This window comes from Pteropus medius, unplaced genomic scaffold (assembly GCF_902729225.1).
Source record: "Pteropus medius unplaced genomic scaffold, Ma_sr-lr_union100, whole genome shotgun sequence".
NCBI lineage: Eukaryota > Metazoa > Chordata > Mammalia > Chiroptera > Pteropodidae > Pteropus > Pteropus medius.
The window spans coordinates 3,489,351-3,506,752 of NW_024340693.1; the positions used below are offsets into that span (position 1 = coordinate 3,489,351).

Consider the following 17,402-nt stretch of genomic DNA (forward strand, 5'->3'; position numbering starts at 1 on the left):
ACTGTGGGGTTCTGCGTTAAGCGGGCCTGTGCAGGTCAAACCCTGTTCAAGGGTCAACTGTACTGTGAAGTGATAGCCATATTAAGTCTAGATAACACCCATCGCGACACATAGTTACAAAAAAATTTATTCTGGTAATGAGGAGTTTAACATCTACACTCTTAGCGACTCTCAAATATGCAACGCAGTATTATTACTACAGCCACCATGCTGTCCAATACATCCGAGGACTTACCTTATAACCGGAAGTTTGTACCTTTTGACTCCCCTCTTCCCCCCACATTTCTCCTGCCTCCCATCCCTGGCAACCACCGATCTGTTCTCTGTACCCATGACCTTGGTTTCTGTTGCTGTTGTTATTGTTTTTGAAGCCTACATATAAGAGATCATACAGTATTTGTCTTTCTCTGACTTATTTCATTTACCATAATGCCCTCCAGGTCTATCCATGTTGCCACGAATGGCAAGATTTCATTCTTTTTCATGGCTAAAGAATTATCCTATCGTATATCTGTATCTATATCTATCTATCTATCTACCATGTTTTCTTTACCCATTTATCATTGATGGACAGTGAGGTAGTGTCCACGGCTTGGCTATTGTAAATAATACGATGAATATGGGAATGCATCTCTTTTCAAATTAGTGTTTCTGTTTTCTTTGGACGAGTACCCAGAACTGGAACCGCTGAGTCATACGGCAGTCCCGTTTTTAATTTTTAGAGGGACCTCCATACTGTTTTCCATTCTGGCTGCACCATTTCACATTCCCACCGGCAGTGCGTAGGGTCCACAGGGTCCCCTTTTCTCCACACCCTCACCAGCACCTGTCATTCCTTGTCATTCTGATAACAGCCATCCTGACGGCCGTGAGGTGACATCTCGTTATGGATGTGATTTGCATTTCCCCGATGATTAATGACGCTGAGCACCTTCTCATGCACCTGCTGGCCAGCTGCCTGCCTTCTTTGGGAAAATGTCTATTCAGATCTTCTGCCCATTTTTTAAGCACACTGTTGTATTTTTATTTTTTTATTTATTTATTTTTTTGCTACTGAGCTGTATAAGTTCTTTATATGTTTTTGGATATTAACTCCTCATCGGATTTCCAGGTGTTTTCTCCCTCTTGGTAGGCAGTGTTTTGTCCCATCGATGGGTTTTCTCTGCTGTGCGGAATCTTTCAATTTGATGTCCTTCTTGTTTATTTTCGCTTTTGTCACCTTGGCTTTGGAGTCAGATCCCAAAACTCATTGACGAGACTGATGTCAAGAAGCTTACTGCCTGTTTTCTTCTAGGAGTTTTATGGTTTCTGGTCTCACGTTCGAGCCTTTGGTCCACTTCGAGCTAACTTGCGTGTGTGGTGTGAGAGAGGAGTCCAGTTTTTCCAACACCATTTACTGAAGAGACTGTCCTTTCTCCATTGTGTGATCCTGACTCCTTTGCTGTAAATTCACTGACTGTATCTGCACGGGTTTATTTCTGGGCTCTCTAGTCTATTCCATTGATTTCTGTGTATATTTTTATGCCACTACCATACTGTTTGGATTACTCAGCTTTGTAATATAGTTTTGTTCTTTCTCAGGATTGCTTTGTTTATTCAGGGTCTTTTGTAGTCACATACAAATTTTAGGATTTTTTATTCTGTAGTGGTGAAAAGTGCCTCTGAAATTTTCAATAAGGATTGCGCTGAATCTGTATGACTGCTTTGGGTAGTATGGACATTTAAATTACATCAACTGTTCCGAGCCAATTCGAAACCAGTTTTCTCAGATGCCAAAGTCTTATAATGTTTCTCCAACAAAGATCCTCTACTGGCGTCACCATCTGAGTACACTCTGTCTGCTAGATGCTCTGGGTATTATTTTTAATGTTTTCAGCAGCTCATCAAGAGTATCATCCTCCAAAGGTACAAACTTCCGGTTGTGAGACAAATAAGTACTAGGGACGTAATGTCCAACACGGTGACTATGGCCAACATTGCTGCAGATACATATAGGGGAGTTGTTAAGAGAGTAAATTCTAACACTTCTCATCACAAGGAGAAAATTTTTTCCTTTTTCCTTTTCTCCTTTTATTTTTGTTATATCTATATGAGATGGATGTTAGCTGAACTTATTATGGTAATCATTTCACAAGATATGTAAATCAAACCATCGTGCTGTACGCCTGAAACTTATGCAGTGATGGACGTCGATTATTTCTCAATAAACCTGGAAATAAAAAGATTATCCTCCTTTTACAGATGAGGATTAAGGATTTAAGTGGATTTTGCTCAAAAGCTCAAATCTGTACGTTTTCAGCATTTGAACCCAAGATTTTCTATTAATTCCTAAACTTACGTCCCCTCTACTCCATCACTCCGCCCCATACCAAGTACTCAGTATCAACTGATATGTAGTTAAAGCAGAAATGCACACGATTATTAAATTACATATCTGTGTAAATTCACAAGCCTTCTACTTAAGCCGAAAAACTATTTTATTGCAAGAGTCTTAGAAACGATTCCAGTGAAACCATCCAGAGACACCGTCTTGTCAAAGAACGACCCCAGGCCGTGGAGACTAGGACTCGAGATGTCCTCAGTTCTACACCGCCAATCATCGTAAAAATAAGCCAGTTTTTGGAAATGATTTAGCAGAAACCAGTAAGCCGACTCTCCGTTGTATCAGGGTAGGGAACATGTCAGAGCATTCTAAGATACAGACAGCAAGACTACAAAGCAATTTGAACTCTTCCAAAGCTAAATGAGAGTTGTAACGGATTTAACAAATAACCGTTTGCCCCTCTCAGGATTGCGGAGGACATCTGGACATGGTTTCAGAGAGCCTTCTTCTTTAAATTGAAAAAACGAGAGCCATTTAATGAAGTTTAAATCAATGCGTAACTTTTAAGTACTACACGCAGCTTTTTGGACACATTAGTAGAAAGAAGAAAATGCTGAAATAAAACTATCCCAATAGATTATGCTGACTTTTAACCTTAAGAAAAAAAAAAAAGTCACTTAAAACCACAAGTGATATGTCACCTTGCTTTTTATGATTTTCAGATCATAAGCACAGAAACCAAAATACAGTAGATATTGTCTACTGCATTCAACAGCTTACCCCCTCCCCCATCCTGGCCTCCACATCGCAGAGGCCAGGAGGCTGAACTCGATGCTCCTGACGTCCCCTGCGCTGGGGGCTCTGAATGTGATTGTTCTTCTTTCCTTATCTAAATGCCTTTTATTTCTTTTTCTTGCCTTACTGCACTGACGATTCTAAACAAGAATGGTGACTGACCCCCTTGCCTCGTTCCTAATGTCGGGTAAAAGCATTCGGTCTTCCACCAATAATTATAATATTAGCTATCATATTTTCACCAACATTTCGTAAATACCGTAGAATATTTTCATAAAATACTTTTATCAAGTTGAGGAAGCTCCCTCGTGTGCTGATTTTCCTGAGTTTTTATCATGAATAGATAATGAATATTGTTACATTTTTTTCTACATCATATGGGTTTTAGAAATTCTGTTGTTTAGTTTGCTGGCGCTGTGAACTATAGTCATTAATTTTGAAATCGTGAGCCAATCCTGCATTTCTAGAATAAACGGCACTTTGGCATGATGTATTATCTTTTTAATAAAAACTCTATCCAAGCTTGCTAATATTTTGTTGAGAAATACCTTTGGTTTTTTTTTGTATCAGAGTAACAGCTGCCTCATAAAATAAATAGTGTTCCCTTCCTCCTATTTCTGAAGAGTCTGTATATAATTGGTATTATTTCTGTCTTAATAGGTTGGTAGAATTCACCAATGAGTCCATCTGGGCTCAGAACTTCCTTTTGGGGAGGGTTCTTAACTATAAATTCAATTTCTTTAATAAAGAGCTTTACAGGCTATCTCTTTATTTATTTGCGAGTAAGGTTCCATAGCTGTGTCTCTGGTGGAATTTGTCCATTTAAGTTATCAAATGTGTTAAGTGGTTCATAATATTACCTTACCTTTCTAATCATATCTGTGGGATCTGTACTGATAGTCTCTTTTCTGATATTATAAATTTCTGCTCTCTTTTCCTGACCGATGTGACTACTCGTTTATTAATTTTATGGCTCTAATCAAAGAACTGGCTTTTCGTTTCACTGTGGTTTTTTTCTACTGTTTTTTTGTTTTCTATTTCATTGATTTCTGCTCTTATTTTATCATTTTTTTCTGCCTTTTCCGAGTTTAATTTGCTCTTTGTCTTCCAATTTCTTAAGGTGAAAGTCTAAATTATTTTTTCAAAAGTTCTTTTTTGTAATGTAAGCCTTTAACAATGCAAACTTCCCCGTGAAGTACTGATTTAGATGCATTCTATAAATTGATATGTTGTATTTTCATTTTCATTCAATTCAAAATATTTTCTAATTTCCCTCGTGACTTCCTCTTTGAGCCATGGGATTGTCAGAACGTGATATTTAATTTCAAAATATCTGGAGACTTCCCAGATAGCTAACATCGATGTCTAGCTTAATTCCACCGATCGAAGAATAGAGACACATATATTCCTGAAAAAGTACTTGCAAAATGGAAGTATGAGAATCAAATTCAATGTTCTAATAGCACATTAACATAACTATGACATGCCCAAGGTCAAGGTGAGACTGGCTCGGAGAGCGAATCTTCCAGCATCCTGTCCTCTATGCAATACACGCTCTCTCAATATCCATCTCAAAACCAAGACTTGTGTTATTCACCCTCTACACTGCCCCCCAAAAAGGAAAAAAAGGACAATTCCACAGGCATCATCTCATTTGATTTTTGCAGCCCTATAAAACATGCAAGACAAACGATGGCATTTTGTACATGGGGAAAGTGAAGTTCAAAGGAGTAACTTGCCTTACTTGTCTGCCATGTCTCGTGACTCCTGAATTATCCTTCAAAGACAGAGCAATATAGATCGTTTCAATCCTTAGATAACTAAAAATCTCATATTAGCCACTGTTGGAATCACCGACACTTCAGTTCAGAGTGAGTTATAGTAAAAATAGGCTAAGTTTTCTCATCTTGACTTCTCATTCCCATTCATCATTAACAAGGTTCAGATAAAAGATCTGGTTAAACCCCGGGAAATAAAAAGAAAATGGGCAAAAGGAGATCCCAATTTCATAAGAAATAAACTATAAAGGCATACTTGTTGTTCATACAAAAATTAATACGAAATGAATATATCAAGTTATATTTTGTCTTTCAAATTCCTACTGTTGATTAGAATCAAAAGCTCTAAAATGTCTCTTAATGTTTATGTTAAATATATTAATGTTTAATATTTTTAAATATTCAAATATTTTATCCTATTCTATTTCAAATCAAAATTTTAAACCGTAACATTAGAGAAATTAAACGGCTTTCAGGGTAAAAGGCACACACATGCTTACCGTGTAAGTGCTGACTTATGAGGTGCCGAAATTTCCTACAGGCAGCATCGCCACTTTGGCTCAGATATCGGTTGTCACAGCAATCAAAACTAAAACTAAAAAGAAAAAAAAAAAAAGGAGAAGAATTAAATGCTGGCAAGCAAAGTACATTCAAGTCTTCAAGAAAGTCTTAAATTCAAATTTCACATTTCCACAATTTCATCAAGGGAGCTCCATTCCCAGTGCTACATCCTTCTAAATGAGTTTAGACGGGGAGCTAATAAGATATGTGACTTCCTGTATAATTCCAACTCCCCAGCCTGGAATAAGCTCTGAAATTAACTTCGAGGAATCGTAGTAAATAACAGCTAAAGGGAAGGAAAACGAAAAGCCAAGCACGTGACAGGTTTATTCAGCAGAACTGCTCTGTTCATCTGCCCGACACCACCACATACATTTGAGGTTCTGTTACTGCCCATGAGGAATTAATTGAATACTGATCACTCATGTAAGAACTCCATCAGATGCGCATCTGTATTAACTTTTCACACAAAAATACTTAAATTCGATAAAAATCCTGGTGATCACTTTATACATATTTTAATAGTACATAGAGGGATAAGATCGTGACAAAGATTTAATAATACCCGCAGAACTGACCCTATAACGTGTTTCCAGGATAACTATTATTTACACGAAGCCTCCAGAGCAATCTGACCTTGTTTACCAAGGTGGTGGACCTGTGAGGTCCAGAAGTACGATACCGTGTCCTACTCAAACAGAGCCGCGGTGTCCTTGGGAAGCATACGTACGAGAAAACCTTCGTGAATAAGCATTCGTTCATTCATTTATTCGGCAGAACGTCACCAAGCGCCTCGTACAAGTCAGCCCCCTTTAAACACGGCAGATGCAAACTGAGTAAGGAAACGCCTGCTCGTCAAAGAACTCACAGTTCTTTAACTCCTCTGAAGTTACCGGAGAAGGTCACTAAGCTGAAACCCAGCACCTCTACCAGGCGGTGGAATAGTAGCAAGCACAGGGGACCCCTTCTGTCCCATGGCTGAGCCCCGCTGGGGCGACAGTCCGAGAGCAGAGCTGCCCAGCCATTTCCCGCCCTTGGGCTTCTGGCCGCGATGCTCCCCTGCCACGAATGACCTCTTCTCTTCTAGTTTCCATGCGTCCAAATCGTCCCTCCCCTTCAGAATGCAACCTGGTTCGGCCTCCTTCACCCACCCGCTTGCGGTGGTCCCGTGGCAGGCACTGCGTGCGGCCCGACCCTGGAAAATCAAGCCCGATCCTGTACCCCCAAGAACGTCTTGGTCCACCAGAAGTAAACGAGGGGTTAGCACTCGATGTGGTGAAGATACATAACGTGGTATCGAGAGAGGACGAGGGAGGGAACAGCTGCCCCCGGAGAGAGGGGGTGGCAGAGAAGGCTTCGCGGCCCTCAGGGCCCTGGCGCTTTACTTCAGACCTAAGGTGAAGACCTAAAACTAAGACAGGGAAGAATTGTTTAAAGGGAACAAAGCAGAGATGTCGGTGTTGGGTGATGAGGTGGACGGGATGCCAGAGGGCAGTCAAGGAACACCAAGGCGATGCATCTGGCTGAAGTCCTCGTAAGGATGGGCACGTCCTAGGGATGGGCGCTGTCCAGCATGGCAGCCTCCAGCCACGCAGAGCTGGAGCATCGGAAATGTGGCTGTGCTGACGGAGGAGCTCAGTGTTTTGCTTTATTTCATTTAATGTTAATCTAAATCACAGCCCGTGGCTAGAAGCCACTGCAGTGGACAGTGCTCCTAAGGTTTCAGGCTTGAAATGACGAGTTGAGGGGGTGATTACCAGTGTCTGAGAAAAGAAGACCCAGATGAAGAGACTGTAGACACTCAAATATTTATTGAAAGAAACGAATGAACAAGTCAGCGAACCAAAGAACAAACTGGGTGATCTTTAAGGACTCTCGTCTTTAAAATCCCGTCTAAGCGATACCTATCCTTGCTACTCAGGGTTCGGATAAGGCCCTCGACGCGGGGGCACCAGTGTGTCCTCACGCTGTCTCCAGGTCACGGGCCAATTCCTACGATAGTACCGTACCACTAAAGGAAAATTCCTTACGTGAGTGTAAAGAAAGAAAAGAAAAACTTCATCATGAAAGCACAGGAAATCATGACCTAGGGAACAATCACAGAGCGACAATAATCGAGCCAGGATAAATAACTGTCTAGTAACCTATGTCTTTTGGGGGGAGGTCGAAGGGGGGAAGGAAGGAAGGAAAGGAGGGAGGGAGGAGGGGAGAGGACCAGACAGCTCTGTGATGAGTTCAGATGATTCTAAATACACTGCAGGCAGTTCAGCTTACGTTCCTGTGTACTCTAGTGAGAAAAATGGCTGAATTTATCTCATGAAACGTCTTCATTTGTTCTAGAGAGCATTTCAAAGGTCAACGGCAATAAAGTTTTCTTTAGTAATATGCCCTGTAATCTTAGTTATCCACACATCCAAAGTCAACAGGAAATAAAAATTCTGGTGACAGGGAAACGCTTAACCTGAGAACACGCTGTGTCTAAATGACTCACTGTTAATCCGCCAATATTACCCTAATCTGATTGTATTGGGATTTGTTTACTATTTTGGTCCTTGCCATCTCTTAAGCTTCCGAATTCCAGTTTTCCAGAAACGGGATGCTAGCACCCACACATGTCCCAGATGTCAGCTTCCTCCCTGTAGTTTCCGGGGCTACCTTCTCAGCCAGACGCAAATTCTAAGTTCCTCTCTACCCGTGAGAGCATGCCGTCACTGTTCGGGGCTAGTCACACGGAAAGCTCTATTTCCACGATTGTCAGACACTTTAGGACAGGCAGCGGCTACGAGCTCCAGAGAGACGTACGTCATCAGCATGTCTCATGTCAATTGCCAAAAGAGCAAGAAATTTAGAGGCTGAGAGTGTTCAGCCATTCGTAGTAAACAGAAGCGATTTTCAAAGGAAACGTGGATTGTCTAGTTGTGCGATGTTTCTGCTACATGTGACTGTTAAGCTTTTTTTGGGGAGTTTTTAATGTTCGTGATAAAGAGGCCTGGCCCTGGGCAGCCACCTCGGAACCCTAATGCTTCTGACCCCTAATCCACTCTTCACAAAATCTTTTTCATTTTTTTATTTAAATCCCTGGTACCTCGGCAGCACTCAAAAAACATTTGTCAAATAAGTGAATTTTCTCGAATGGCTAGACTAAAAAAATAAAGAAATCACAATGCATCTACCTGACCTACTTCAGCCGTGAAAGTTGGACCTGCCTGTGTCCGGTGACCCCGTGCTGGCCCCGTGGTCACTTTAAGCGCTGGGCTCCACCCAGGCAAAGAGCAGGAGAAGCTGGGTCCGCAGAACGCTCATCTCAATTCAAGCGAACAGTTCCTGAGCTTTTGCACAATGGGCATAAAAAGATAAAATAATCATAACTTGCTCGAGATAAAATAAGGCTTCCAGCTTGAGGAAACACTGATGACTAGGCGCAAGCTTTCAAAAAGCAACTGAACGACGTTCTGGAACAATCTACAGTGTTAAACACCAAGGTGGTGGCAGTTTGGCGCCATCGGGCAGTTTCTTTTGCAATACTCAGAGGCTGCCTGAGAATGAAGAAAGGAGCAGGACAGAGGCAGGGGGATGGAACTCTTGGGGTGCGGAGGGGTGGGGAGGTAAACTGACCCACTGGAAGGGCCTGAGCACAGGAAAAGAAGGCGAGGCCCAGGGATTCCTGAAAGAATGCTCCAGATTCTACAGAGAGTGCAGACGCAACGAGCTTACCCGGTAAGAAACCGCAGAATCCCAGAATTTTCTAAACTTCCCTTCTTGAAAAGTGGGACACTGTGTTCTTGGCCAATGTCCTGGTACTCTTCCTGTTTGTGACCCCAAACAGATGACAAACCGCTGATTCCAGCCAGGTCCCTGAAGATGACAGCTTAAGCCCTGAAACAGATCCAACTCAACTAAAACGATTTTTTCCTGCCTAAACGATGTTATATTTTTCTCTGCTTTAATTACTGAGCCCCGTAACTAGGACTCATTACTGATTCAAAGAGACACTAAAAATAGTCTGTTTTAGAATACAGAATGAGAAGCATCATGGAATTTTGCTCCTAAATGGACTCGTCTTTTTCACAGCTCAGTAACTTACTCTTCAAATTTATTTCCTCTTTTTATTAACCAAAAAGGTAAAACTTCAGACACATTCGACATCCATTTCCAATACTAATTATGTGTTCATGGGTGAAATCTCAGACACGCACTAACCTTACTTAAAATGTCTCTTGATTTTTTTCCTCTCCATCTAATCATGACCCTCACTGAAACACCTCTGATTGCAAGGTCTCATTTACATATGACGAATTAATTAAAACAAAGCTGTCATCCAACAGGCTCTCTACTGCAAATGGCGAATCATTAATAACAAGTTACATCTGAATCCACGATGCCGTTTACAAAGGGCTCTCACGGAAGGCATCTCATTTAATCTCCACAACAACCCTGACGCAAACGAGCAAGGCAGGAATTTAACTCTTTTACAGCTTAGGAAAACAGGCTCAAAGAAAGAAATGGCGAGTAAGGTGGGAGAGGCACTCGCCTACCTCGTCCTCAGCTCAAGTCCCACTGTGCATTCCGAACTCGGCTCCCTCTGACACACGATCTCCTCCGGCACGTTTTCTGGACCCAGCTAAATCACCCCCTTCCCTCCAAACGCCAACAGACGGTACCCCCCGTGACAGCCAACACATCTCCAACACGACTCAACTTTGGATGGATATGCTGTCTTCTCAACCCCCTGAGGGTAAAAATATAATCTTATGTTTCTTAAGGCCTAGAATAACACTATGTTCATAACGGCATAGACTACATCAGAGGACCCCCAACCCCCGAGCCGTGGACCGGTACCAGTCCGTGGCCCGTTAGGAACTGGGCCTGAACAGCAGGAGGTGCTCGGCAGGTGAGGGTGGGAGGCTTCATCTGCATTCGCAGCCGCTCCCCAGCGCCACCATCACCGCCTCAGCTCATCAGGCATCAGATTCTCATAGGAGCCCCGGTCCCTGGTGCCGAAAAGGCTGGGGACCGCTGCACTAAATTACTGTTTGTGACGCCGTCTATTGAAAGATCAGCAGGTAGACAAATGTCTCTCGTTTCCCAACTCCAGCAGCCCCTCCATGGCGTTACTCTTGGCTTTGGCCCCACCTTCCCAGCTGTGACGAAGCTAGAAAACCCGGGAAGTGGTCCCCAGGCCATCGGAAACAAATATGAAAGATGCTTCCTGAACCACGGTTGGAGCTGTTGCATCTTTCACTGTCCGGGTCTCTGCTGCGCGCCCACGCCCCTGGTTTCTCACCGAGGCCCCTCGACACCCAGCCCTGCCTCCTCCTTCACCGCCAGCTTCTACCCGGAGCTCTGCATTTCCAAAGCTATATCAAGAGAAAGACAAATGGAGCACAAGGACCAGCCGCGGTGACTCTCGCTTCCCAATGACCCCGTAGCCTTCCCCTTCAACCTGGGCTAAAATCCCATACGGTCAGCAACCAGCGCCCTGTGGGACAGCAGACAGATCACAACCGAATCGAGATGACCATTTAGTTTCATTATATATGCCGAATCTTAAATTTGGACAAGGAAAATGATTACACGAACGCACAGAAATGCTCAGGAATCTGCACGTTGTCGGATGGAAACGGCGGATGTAAATGCTGCACTGCAGAGGGTTTTTTTGTTTGTTTTTTTCCATCACCATGACGATTCTCACACATTCCAGAATCGAAATACATGTCGAAGCCAGCTACGTAATGCGAAGCCTGACATATGTCACGTGCAATTCGACAAGTAACTCCGGCTGTTTTTCGTCTCTAGGGTGAAGTGTAACAGCAGCCACTACAACGAACGGGCCCATGAACTTCCACCCACAGGGGGACCCCGTGTGGTCGAACGAGGCTGACAGGGTAGTACGTTTTCCGACACGTCCACATTCAATTCCCCTGAGCCTCAGGTCAAACCCTCACGTGACCTGTATCTAAAGTATCCAGGAGAGAATGGCTCACCACGACACCACGAGAAGGCCACAGCTCACGGAGGACGGAAGACAAAAACAAGGGAACAAACAAACGCTCAGCACCCGGAAATGAAGGCAAAATGTCAGTCACCCAGAAAGTAACGTATTACCACTGAAAACAGTCCTCACATTGAATTCCGTCTCCTACCGATTAAGTGGCGATCATTTACTGAGTGGCATCCATTTCGGTTTTGTAGGAAGCATTTTCTGGAGACCCGAGGATGCACGGGAAGGGAGAGAACAGGTGTGGGCATCTGAGGTCCGAGTCCCACACCTGGATCTGCCTCCGGAAGCTCTGGACTCTGCAGGAGTTATTACTGTCTGGGCCTCCCTGTCTGTACACCAGGCCAGTGACACCTCCCTCAGAGTCTAGTGATGAGCGGAGGATAAACGATCATGGGCGAAGAGCATAGCAAAGGGGCAGAGGCACCTGATAAATGGCAGCTGCCAACCCTCCTCTGCCGTAAGCTAAACACGGCCCCGTCGCCAAACGAGCAGGCGGAGCGCGCGCCCGTCACGATGAGGCAGTGTCACTGAAGCCGCTGGGGCGAAGGGGAAGGACTGACACCATCGCTTCATAAACGCAGAGGACACACCGCTCGCCCGTCTCCAAATGACAAAGCGAACATCCGTGGCCAGTGGCCAACATTCTGCCTGACCCAGCGTGTCTTTGGTTCCGCAGGGAAAAGAATCAACTGAGCCACTGGAAGGGCGGGAACGTGGACAGCCGGAGCGGCCGGTGTCCCAAAATCTGAAATCCTCACCTTAACTAACGGGGGCGCCCGTTAACAGGTTTGTTAACAGCTGGAACTCTGCATTAAATGCAGGTGGATCTGTCGGCCTCAGGACACAAGGACACCGCGGTCCAGACCCTGCCTGTACCCGCCCCGGCGCCCACCTTGATGGCTAGGAGTCCACGGCTTTCTTCTCTCCCGCCAAGGAGCACCCACACTCCCAAAGCCAAGCCCAGCTCTCCGCAACCTGTCAGCACAGAGGTCATATGTGAGGGACCAAGTGACTCCATGTATAAGGTAAACTGAGAAAATTAAAGTGCCAGCAGCGTATATATACACAGGGAAAGTCAACAGACTTGAAATCAGAACACACGCACAGTTTATATCCCATTTCATCTCCCGCATAACGACTGTTTCATTTAATAAAAGAAATACCACATAATTCAGATGCCGAAGACGTATAATTGTATCGATTTTGACGTGTGGCAAATACATAGAGATTAAGTACCATTTTCATCAATCTCAGTGCTCGAATTAATGACCCCCGAAATTTTAACATAAAAAGTGGTCAGCGATCTTTAAAATCCATTTGAAAGCAAGTGAATGACTTATTGCACCTAAACATACAGAAAAGGCGTTATGATTAAACTACCAAAATCACGTGATGTCAACACATTACGGGCCCCAGTACCTCGTAACATATCAACTTAAGCACTGTCAGCCTAAAGGAACCGCACGTTGATGGTGTCCGCCCTGCCACAAGGAAGGTAATCACCACCGTCATACGCCACAGTCCTGCAGCGGTTAAGGAAAGGAGGGGAGACGGGTGGGGAGAGGATCCGGCGAGGAGAAATGACCTCAAGATTCCCCGGGACTGAGGACCGTTTTTTCTGGACGGTAGGAAGTGCTGATGAGCGGGTGCTCCCGTCTCTTTTGCTCATGACTGGAACACGAGGAGGTAAAGAGTCATGAGAAGAGGGGCCAAAAACGTCTGGCCTTCCAAACTAATGACCCAGCCAAAGAAAGAGCATCCCGACGCCTGTGAACACTGTGAGATCTCTTATTTAGAACACCTTCGTGTTGGGATTTGCAGCACGAATTCTCTGCTGGGCTGAAACGTTCACCAGGATGGCATCCGGTCACGCAGAAGGCGATTCGAAAAAGGAAAGCATGAAGTGTTGGCCGCAGAAGCACAGTGGCTAACACTTTCCGAGCCTGCAGTGGCGAGCCCGGCGCTCTGCGAAGTGCTCCGTGTGCTTATTAGTCTCTGGCTTCTTCCCCTCGACCCTGTGAGGCAGGTGCAGTTGTCATGTCTGTTCTATCTCCGTGGAAACGAGGCAACAGAAAAGTTAGGTGATTTGCCCGAGGTCCCACGGTACATAATGGAATGGAGATTCGAACGCAGAAAATCTGCTTCCAGAGACGAAATTTTAACCACTATCCCACCTTCCTTCATTTGAAATTAAATAATCATCTCACTGTTGAAGACAGCTCGGGAAATGGCAAGCTCTCAGGTGTCCCTGCTCGCACCTGACTGTGCACCGCACCCCACCCCACCTCTCAAGGTGATTTCAGAGTCTTCTCTGCAGCAATCCTGGGTACGCCGTTCGCTTCCTGGGGAGTCTACTGGGTCCTTCCACGCTCAGTGCATCCCTTAGTCCTCCGAGGGGGTAGAGAGGGGATGATGAGCCTCAATTAACGAATGAGGATTTTCCAAAGATCGGGTAATGGAATGTCACAAGTGCCTGCAAGTGGCAAAAGGCAAGGTCTGAGGTCCTCCGTCCGTTCCGTTCGCAGCAGACGATGCCTCTGGCAACACTGTCTCCTTTGTCTACATGAATCAAACCCTGTAAGATGACTTAACTTCCATCCTGTCACGTCACACGGGGGCTTTGCCCTGGGACTTATCGAGGCAGCACCCTGCCTGGAGGGTCCCGGAGATGCAGCTGCTCTGCCAGGGTCGGAAAGAGAGCTGCCTGAACACAGGCAACGTCAGCTCTGAGAATGTGGAAGGCACCCAACTCCCAGCTGCCTCTAGTTCTGCAGGACAAAGTGCGACATGCAGGGTGCCAGTGGGGGTGGGGAGGATGGAGACACACTGTGACTGAGCGAGGGGAGAGAAAATAAATGGAGTTTCCTCGTATTTAGCATACGTGAGACACGTGTCTTCGCGTGGACCACAGGTGTGCAGTCACGTACCACGCAAGGTATAGAAACACAGGTGAAGAAAGCAGAAGTCCAGTCCCGCAGGCTGTCAGCGGGTCACGGCCTTCTGCGGGGCTGCTGTCCACGGAGCGGGCAAGGGGATTTACGCCGTTAACCAGTTTCGGCGAAACTAATCCTCACAAAGTGAAGGAGGAGTCACACACACACACACACACACACACACACAGATTTCTGGAACAACCACGAAAGGATTAAAGATAATACTGATAATACAAGAATAAGGTGACAAGGAAATGGCAAGGTTGACACCTGTCCACGTGTGACCTCTTCCTGTCAGCTAGATGATTAGCAACCATCGTGATCCAAACAGATCGACAAGCATCAGCTTAACATTTTTTTCAAAATCATCAAAACGATGATTTGAAATACAGTTTCATATCCGCTACCATCAACAATATCAGATGAAAATAAATTTTAAAAAATGTTGTCAATATTATAATGTGAGTCTTAAATTTTAAAATATAGTTCAATAAACTAGCATGTCTCTTTAATTTGTAAGATATATGTACATCGGGGATTTGTGCTCATCTTTTCTGTACGAGCCACAGTCGAAAGGTTTTAAAGACCATCGCTTTAGAGAATGGGGGAGACGTTAATACAGATAACATCGATGCGTCCGTAACAAGATATTAAACATATTATAGCTAAGAAAAAGTAAAGAAAACTTCCCTAACAACGAGCATAAGCTAGATAAAGCGATAAAACCACAAGCTTAAACAACAACAACAACAACAACAAACACCCACAAGAAAACTCAGAACACGAAGCAACGTTAGCGAAGTAAAAACCAGATAGTGACAAGGCCTTCCCGGGAGAGAAGTGGTCCACAGCTGTTTTCATCCCTGGCAGGGCGACGGGAGGAAGAATCTGGGTAAGAAAAGAACCAATTGCACGGTTAAACTTTGAATGTCTGCACGCGAGCGGAAATGACGGATTAGAACCTCAAGGAGCCGCGAAGGAGCCGTGAAGCACCTGCGAGTCCGCGCCTTGGGGCTCTACCAAGTGCACGCGGCTGCTGCGCAAGGAGACGGAACAGAAGAGTTGGGAGGCCGCCTACCGCGGACCCCCGCGGGCCCCCGAGACGCAGGGCAGCCGACTCTCTCACGCCAAGGGGAAGGCCAGGGCGCTGAGGGCTGGAGAACAGCAGGGCACGGATGGATCCCCGAGGGACAGAGAGCCGCAGCCGGGAGACAGCGAAGAGAACTTGGCAGTGTCCAAAAGCGCTTGCGGCCGAGCCGTAAAACAAAGAGACCTCCCCTTGTTCAGAAAGGTGGCCGCCTGGCTCCAAAGCATGAAAAGATCTCCGAGGTCTGGCTGGGGTTCATTCTGAGGCTCTACCAAAAATAAAGTCCCGATCCCTCTCCAAATACTTGAAATTAACGGTGAACTCGCTCTACCGCCGCGACCGAGCCCGGGACCAGCTCAGTCTCCGCATTAGCAGTGTGACAGAAAAAAGAACGGGCACTTTTCTAGGGGTCGGCAGTCCGCGTCTTAACTGTTTTGTACACGCGATGGTCAGCATGCAACAAAAAATTGGGGGACATGAAAATAAGAACGATTCATCAAAAAGAAAAGACACATCAACAGAAATAGACCCATGTGTGTCCCTGACACAGCAATCGGCAAAGACAACTAGGATAAAAGCACCACAGGGTTTTGTGGGAAAGCGGGCAAATAAATGGCCATGAACAGTGAAGAATTTCAGCAGAATAAAACTGGAACTAAATCGTTAAACGTATTTTCTGAAAGGCAGATAAAGTAACAATGATAGATTCATTTCCTGAAAAGTAAATATGATTTAAATTAATATTAGTTATTTGCTTTTAAAAAAGTCAACTGTCAGAATGAGATATTACTAGAGAATGATCAAATAAAGCACTCTGCAGAGGTTGGTGACATCACAAACTTCACTGAAACCCTTATACAGCAAAGCTTACCAGGACCCAGATCAAGTAAAGCCCAGGACGATCTGGAATCACTCTGACATAGATAACAAAAGACGAAAACAACTTCCTCTTTCCTTTTAGGGTTCCTGCCGTCCGCTGTGCACTCTGAAGTAACAGCTGAGTACACCGAGGTTAAAATGTCACAGTGAACCAGGTAGCGAAGCCAGTGCCTCAAGGAGCGACCAAGAGCTGAAGTCATCGACAGCCAGCTGTTTCTACAGCTTCCCCAACCTGAACGCCCACAGCTCGGTCCCTGGACCTTTCTCTTCTCCATCCACATTCCCTCCCTTCAGAATCTCTCCAGCCCCCTGGTTTCAATGCCAAATGGACTCTGACAACTCCCAAATTTCCACCTCTGGCCAAGACCACGCCCTTGAACTTGCAAACGGTGTGCGTACCCAACGGCTAACTCAACGCCTTCACGTGGCGGTCTCACACACACCCCAAATTTTCCATGCCCAGGGATGAGGCCCTCACCGCCACCTGTGATCTGGCCTCAGCCTCCCTCAGCTGTTATGGGCAACTCCAGGTGGCAGGCGCTCCGTCAAACCCCAGGGCACCCCTAACTGCTCCCCCTCCGTGCCTCACCCTGCTGGCCCGTCTACCTTCAAATGTAAATGCATCAGAATGAAAGCTCTCCTCCTGCCCCACCTGCTTCCACCTTGGCCCAGGCTCTCACCTGACAAGGAAGCGGCCACTAGCCTGCACCCTGGTCTCCTGCCTCTGCTGCGTGTTCCCAACAGCCTGTGTCCTCCACAGGGACGCCATGGCGACTGTCCATGAGAGGAAGTCGGATCATGTCTCCCCTCCGTTCGAAACTCTCCAATGGCTGTCCAGCTCCCTCAGCAAAAGCCAGAACTCTCACAATGACCTAGAAGAGCTATGCGACCTGTCTCCCTCCCTCCCTCCCGTCACGGCTCTGCCCTCATTTCCTGCTCTCCATCTCTCTCCTTCATCGCATTCAGGTCTCCTCCCTGTATGCCTGCACCCCTAGGAGCACCCCGCAGCAGGACATTCACACTTGCTGTGCCCCCTCCTGAAATG

The 17,402-nt window shown here is 45.6% G+C and overlaps 1 protein-coding gene across 1 annotated transcript in view; it reads right to left on the reverse strand.

Moving 5' to 3' along the window:
* Positions 1–17,402, reverse strand: part of WASF3 (WASP family member 3) — a 70,933-nt gene that overhangs the window by 47,580 nt on the left and 5,951 nt on the right. Inside the window, exon 2 of the mRNA XM_039863403.1 lies at positions 5,397–5,491. The gene's annotated coding sequence lies outside the window, so the exon portion shown is untranslated. The remainder of the gene's footprint in view (positions 1–5,396; positions 5,492–17,402) is intronic.